Source organism: Dysidea avara, chromosome 8 (assembly GCF_963678975.1).
Source record: "Dysidea avara chromosome 8, odDysAvar1.4, whole genome shotgun sequence".
In the NCBI taxonomy this organism is placed as follows: domain Eukaryota; kingdom Metazoa; phylum Porifera; class Demospongiae; order Dictyoceratida; family Dysideidae; genus Dysidea; species Dysidea avara.
Genome location: NC_089279.1, coordinates 27,833,609 through 27,840,269, shown reverse-complemented (window position 1 = coordinate 27,840,269; position 6,661 = coordinate 27,833,609). Strand labels below are relative to the sequence as shown.

Genomic DNA, 6,661 nt, shown 5'->3' with positions numbered 1-6,661 from the left:
TTACTCAACACGAATCGAACGCTGAAAATGTAGACTCGTTCGCTCGCTCGAGACTAGCCGAAACACGTCTCAGCTTTAATTAATCCGGGTCACATCCGGGTCAGTGGGTCATCCGGGTCAGCAGTAGTGACCCGGTTCAACGTTGTCATAGAAACCCTGACCTAGTAGCTATAGTTAAAATAAATGATGAAATATGTAATGTATGCCAGCACATGCATGTGTACCACCAGTGTTGGGAGTAACGCGTTACGTAATATTATTACTTTTGTGGTAACTAAGTAATATAACGAAATACGCTATAAAAACGGGTAATATAACTCAAATTACTTTACTTACAAATGTAATGCGTTATCTAAGTAATATAGTTACTGTAACGGGTCTAATATTACGTAATATTATTACTACAAGTAACACGGAAGTTACTAATCTCGTTAGTAATATCCTCTGAATAACGTCTAGCCACAACGAAGTAACAAAACCTACTGAATGAAGCTTATTCACCAGCTTCTTACTTATAACCAAGATTTGCACATTGTCCAACAACACGATCATGTCATGTGATAAGGTGGTAGTTTACACGTGACAACTTAAGGCTGTGGACCCGCACGAAGTAATATAATGTGCAATATTATTATAGTTACTTTATTTTATGGGTAATAACTGTAACTAAATAGTTCAGTTGCAAGTAATATGTAATATGTAACTAGTTACTTTTACAAAGTAACTTGCCCAACACTGTGTACCAGGGGTGGTGGAGCAGGCCAAACGGTGATGGGGCCAGTCCACCTGTAAGTTGAAGACCAAAAAAAGTCACAGCCTGCTGACAATAGCTGCTCTCCACCAATTATACCTCCTTATTTATAACTACACATGAACATACGTAGCTAAGTAGCTTGCTACACTGCTTCTCTGAATACTGTGACTGCTCTATTAGAGTATCCAGATCCTGACTGTTCTATTAGAGTATCTCAATCTTTTCTTGCAAACAGTATCCCATAAAAGTGGGGGGGCCATGGCTCCCCTGTCTCCACCGCCTATGCTGTGTACCACATACTTCATCAGTGATCTAGTCTGAAGCTTTGAACTGGTTTAGTTTATTATGATCAATATCTCAATTCTTACTGCTCTCCCAATTAAATAAAGGATTGATTGATTCAGTAGTGCTGTCCAATCACTCACCTTATAAACTTATTTAGCCTGGAGGATTTAGTTATACAGCTAGGAGGTGCTGAAACAACTCACTTCCAGCATAGATAATGTATGTGTTCCTAATGGAAATGATCCAGCATCGAGCTGCTCGTTTTGTTCTAAACAAACCGTGGTTCAGATCTAGTGAGCAACAGCACAACAGAGTAACAGACATGCTGACATACCTTGAATGGCCTAGTCTCCAAGACAGAAGGACAATGACTCGACTTACTTTGCTATTCAAAATTTTGAGAAGATTAATAGTCATACCTGATCGTTGTATACCTCCATCAGTTCCAGTATCATACACTCGTTCCAACCACCCCCTCAAGCTATTTCACTTACCAACAAGGATCAATGTTTACAAGTACTCTTTCTTACCACAAACAATCATTCAATGGAACCAACTACCTATTTCTGATATTGACAAGATTGACATTGACACTTTTAAGAACAATCTGATTGGTATTGTGTGTAATTGTAATGGTCATTAGTGTGTTGTCCCTGGTGGGCTTTGCTAATGGATGAATTTCATAATAACTAAAGTTGCCCCTAGCAACCTGAATTTTACAATATTTGTAGGGATATATAGTAACATCTCCAAATTTTAAAATGATAGTATAAAAGGTCATGAGATACAACATTTTAAAGTTCCATACATTGTCTATGAGAGGGGCAACAGTTGCCCCTTCTGGGCAATCACATAAATAATGTGTGGGAAAACAACAAATTCAATTAATGTCATTTCTCAATTTAACATTATTTGTAGGTGTGACTCTCACAATTAACCTCTCCAAATTTTAAAAGGACAGAGTATATAGATCATGAGATATCACATTCTGAAATTTGTGGTTTTCCCATATATTATCCATGTGATTTCCCAGAAGGAGCAACTGTTACCCCCTCCCATAGATAATGTATGGGGAAGCTGCAAACTTTAAAATGTCATATCTCATGACCTATAGATGCTATTTAAAAATTGGAGTTGTTACTTTTGACATTCACACCTACAAAATAATGCAAAATTCAGGTTGCTAAGGGCAGCGGTTTAAAACTCCTTATTATGAAATTCATCTATTAATAATAATAATAATGGATTGGAAACGCCCGTGAAATTATTTTCCTATCCTAGTTACGGTGCACTAATACATTGGGAAATTTGTTGAGTGGCTGCTTGGCTTTCTCTTGCTTGTTTGAAGGCCGGTTCGAAGGCGTGGACATTCCTTTTACATTGTTTATTGTGTAGGGTTGTGTACTGAACAAGAACACAGCGTGTCTGTGGGTACTGTAATCAGACATGTACTTCCAATAGAAACACACCACACTATTTTAGCCAATCAGATTAGTATATTATAGATTTTTTGTCAAGGGATCTTGACAAATAAGCGTAATACTAATTCTAGTGGCTGATTGCTTGGTGTATTTCAAAATAATACATCAAGCTGTGCTATTGAGAGTATTGTAGTAACAGATTCACTTGTTAGATTAATAATTATACACATTCATTTCATGTCAACTTATGCTACAAATTCATAACGCAAGTTACATAAATATGCTCTATTATATTGCATTACAACTACAGGAGTGTCCTTATAAGATCTGCTAATTCTGGATCAACTTTTCTCACTTGTATCTCAACAAATTCCCACATGAGATCAGGGGCAGATCTAGGATTTATAAAAGGGGGGGCTAACTCAGGTACTAATCTCTTGGGCAGAGGTGTACGAAGCACACTTCCCAGAATGCGAAGCATGCTGGAACTAGGGGGGTCTGGGGGCATGCCCCCCCTGGAAATTTTTGAAAAATAGATGCTAAAATACTGCAATTTGGAGACATTTCCACATAAAATTCATACCTGTAGATATTTTATATACTGCCTTTAGATTATAGGTATGGCTCTCTGAAGCATTTTGCTAATGGAAAAGTTTGGGTAGGTACAGACAACCAAGTACATGATGCACCCCTCTCACAATTGCACAACACTGAATAGGTGCATGTTAGAGTAAGAATGTTGAAAGTGGAAAATTTTGAAATTTGAACAATACAAGATTGAATCTGAGAGCATTTTCAATGGAAATTGTGTACCTGAATTAAATATTGCCATACATATTAACTACACAAGTAGATGAATGAAGCCCTTTAAACAGACCAATGCACTTCATTGTATGTATAGGTGCAGGCAGATTTGGAAAAATTCCATAACAGAACCAACTACATGTTTCCAGTGAATGTTCTATTAGAGTAGTTAGCTGACTGCTCTATTAGAGTATCTCGATCTTGTACACCTCCAATGCTGATCCAGGTCCTTGTTGAATAAACTTTAGCATAAATCCACTGATAATACCTTGGAAGGATGTTTATAAGGTGGTTTTATGAGTATTTGTATTATTAGTGATCATATAATTATGCTAAGACAAAATTTCATTATAATACTCAGCATATTGATCAAGTAAAGCCTAAATATGAAAGGGGGCGCTTCAGCCCCCAAAGCCCCCCCCTGGATCCGCCCCTGGAGATCATCATCTTGATGGTACATACGATGTATTACATCCATACACCTGATTTGATTATCTTCACTGTTTTTTTGTGTCTTTGTCTTTACATCATCACCAAACTTAAATGCATTGAGAACTACCACCCAGGCATCACCTCTTTTATCAACTAACTGTTTAATGATGGGATCATCACATGCTTTCTTTGTAAGTTCACAATGTTTTAGGCTTTGATAATCAGGAACATAAGAAAACAAATCTCCAGATGTGGCTGCCTGTCCTATTACCCACATTATCCTTCTTAGAACAATTGGAGGATAAAACAACACAATCATGCAATTCTGTGTTACCATGAACAATCTGATTATTCACCATAAGCACAACATGTTCCACAGAAATCTTGTAATGATCTGCTACCATTGAATAGAGCTTGTTGACTGAAGTGTTGTACTCCACCTTTAGAAGACAGTCATTAGGACTACGATGCTCAGAGTCCAAGTCATCAGATATTTGTACTAAATAAATGTATTTCGTACCATCATCCTCAATGCGAAGTAAACAGATCCTAACCTTAACCTTAAACAAGTGACGAAACAATGAAATGTTGTGATCTTCTAATGTGCACAAGTTATTTAGTTCAAATGGATAAAACACATGTTGTTCACCCAAACTTGAGGTTGATTTACATTTCTCGGATACATATTGATACAATGGCTCATATTTCAAATGCTGAACTTCTGGTTTTATGTTCAGTTTAGTGCATATCAGATATTTTAATCTTAGTATGGTGACCAAGCTGTTAACCTTCAAAACTACTTTTTTAGAGCAGTGACAATTTTCACCGTCATCTATTTTGTAGCATACACAAACATAGAATTCTCCACTGATTATCTCTAGGATCATGTCAAGCACAGTGTGGGTCCACTTATGGTATTCACTTATCTCACAAGAATCAACTAGGATAAGGTCTGGCTTCCTTGCAATCTTCAGTATTTGATGGTCACGTGGAACTCCGGCATGCTCGTTCCTTGCAATGACGTCCACCTTCACGTCTCCTATTTTATCCAAACCTTTCTTCTCTATGATAACGGTGGCGCCCTCTCTGTGAACATGACACAACTAAATGGGAACGGTCAGCATCTCGAGTTCTTTCCATTCGCACTTAATACGCTACCCATGCTTTACAATACTTACACCTTCCGTGTTCGGTCACGGTGTAGTAGCGTAAATCGTAAAAATATGTAATCATTTTTTGGTCACGTGAGCGTTAATGATGGTAATAGCGACCGACGAAGTTTCTTGTGTCTTTGCACTTTGTCTGACGCTGAACACGACGTACTTTGCAGATATTACTTAGTTCTTTCTTTGTTCACACCTTTGTTCGCTCATGGTTCGCTTGTTCCTGATAATGATTAGTCTGGTGCGGCCGCCCCTTCGCAAATTTCTATTTGCGAAGGGGCGGCCGCGCCAGACTAGATCGATGATTACTAGTGTAAAAATAATTTTCAAAAATTAAAACATGGGAATAGAGATCACTGAAAAAGTAAAGAAGCAAGGGTCAAACAAGGCAGCATGTGAAACACACCATAGAGTATAGACTAACTCCAGGTACCTGGGGTTTATAAATCTATGAACACACAGAGATCTCTATTTGGACTCAATGGATACGGTATAGCTAGAGACTAAGGAAAATGAGTAGTTTTATATAAATAGGGGTAGATAAGTACTGAAATAATCAGTAAGCACTGAGAATGCTTCTATTAATGTTTATTTGAGTCCAAATAGAGATTGCTGTGTGTTTAACATGCTGGCTTGTTTGACTCTTGTTTCTGCAATCTCTATTCCCATGTTTTAATTTTTGAAAATTATTTTTACACTAGTTTGTTTACTTTTTATAAATCCATTTATGGATAGCTAGCTAACATGATAATAAGAGGTGCTGGTGGTGCTTGATATTACACAGACTAAACATGTATATCAAGTTAGCCATCATGTACAGTAGCTATTAAGTAGTCAGCTAATATTATTAGTTAGCAAACATGTTTCCATACTATTGAATGTACTTTGTACTATACTTATCCAACCATAGGCAGTGTATAGCATGTTGTCGTCAGCAATAGTATGGCTTCTGATTTGTACAGCTATGTGATCACAATTAACTCAAAGGTAATGATATAAGGTTTCCAAATGAACTTGTTAACATAAATAGATTGGATACTTATTAACACAATTAACACATTAGATACCCTTGCAGAAACTAAGTCAGAAGATCAATGGCTAAGTGAACCTACAAGAAGCAAAATTGCTTGAGAATGAGTGTTATCATCATAATGTGCATTTAAAAATAGGTCATGGACATGAAGAAAGACATAGGAAGGAAAGTTATGTAATTTTTATCCCCAAAAATTACTCACATTTTGCTGTGAGAAAAAATAATAGTAATAATAATAATAAGAAGATGAACAAAATGGCAGATTTCAGTTCTTTAAAGTACTTTTATCAAGTCCTTTTGACTTCATCTTTGCTAGTGGACCTAAACTTCTTCCAAATTAACTTCTAAAACTTCTTTTGAGGTTGGTAAAGGTTTCTAAGGAAGTGTTTAGTTGAGCGTTCTATTAGGATTTTGGAAAAACATAGCTCTAGTAATGCATGATGAATCACGAGAGAAACTACATATGCACTCTTTGATAGAACATCATTGAACTGTAAAAATGGCTGGACAAAGAATTGAAAGGAATTGATGAGGGATTTGTACAGCAGTAAGAGTAGAGTGTTTCCTACCATACGAAAATACACTTAAATAGTTATGAAGAATACAAGAAAGAAATTGAAACTACACAAGTAGTATACTTTGATCAGCTCGCAAAGAAGGTGAGTGCCATTGTATACATGTGGAGGAAAGCAATAAACTTATAATCATTGGAAAGATCGATGGAACCATCCAAAAGTTATCCAAATCAATGGAGAAGCTTGAGATGCCA

General features: G+C 36.7%; 1 long non-coding RNA gene across 1 annotated transcript in view; it reads left to right on the top strand.

The window, feature by feature from the left end:
• The first annotated feature begins 6,113 nt into the window (after positions 1-6,113).
• Positions 6,114-6,661, top strand: part of LOC136263033 (uncharacterized) — a 1,600-nt gene continuing 1,052 nt past the window's right edge. Inside the window, exons 1-2 of the long non-coding RNA XR_010704427.1 lie at positions 6,114-6,551; positions 6,608-6,661. The exon at positions 6,608-6,661 is cut by the window's right edge and continues 1 nt beyond it. This is a non-coding gene — a long non-coding RNA (uncharacterized lncRNA). The remainder of the gene's footprint in view (positions 6,552-6,607) is intronic.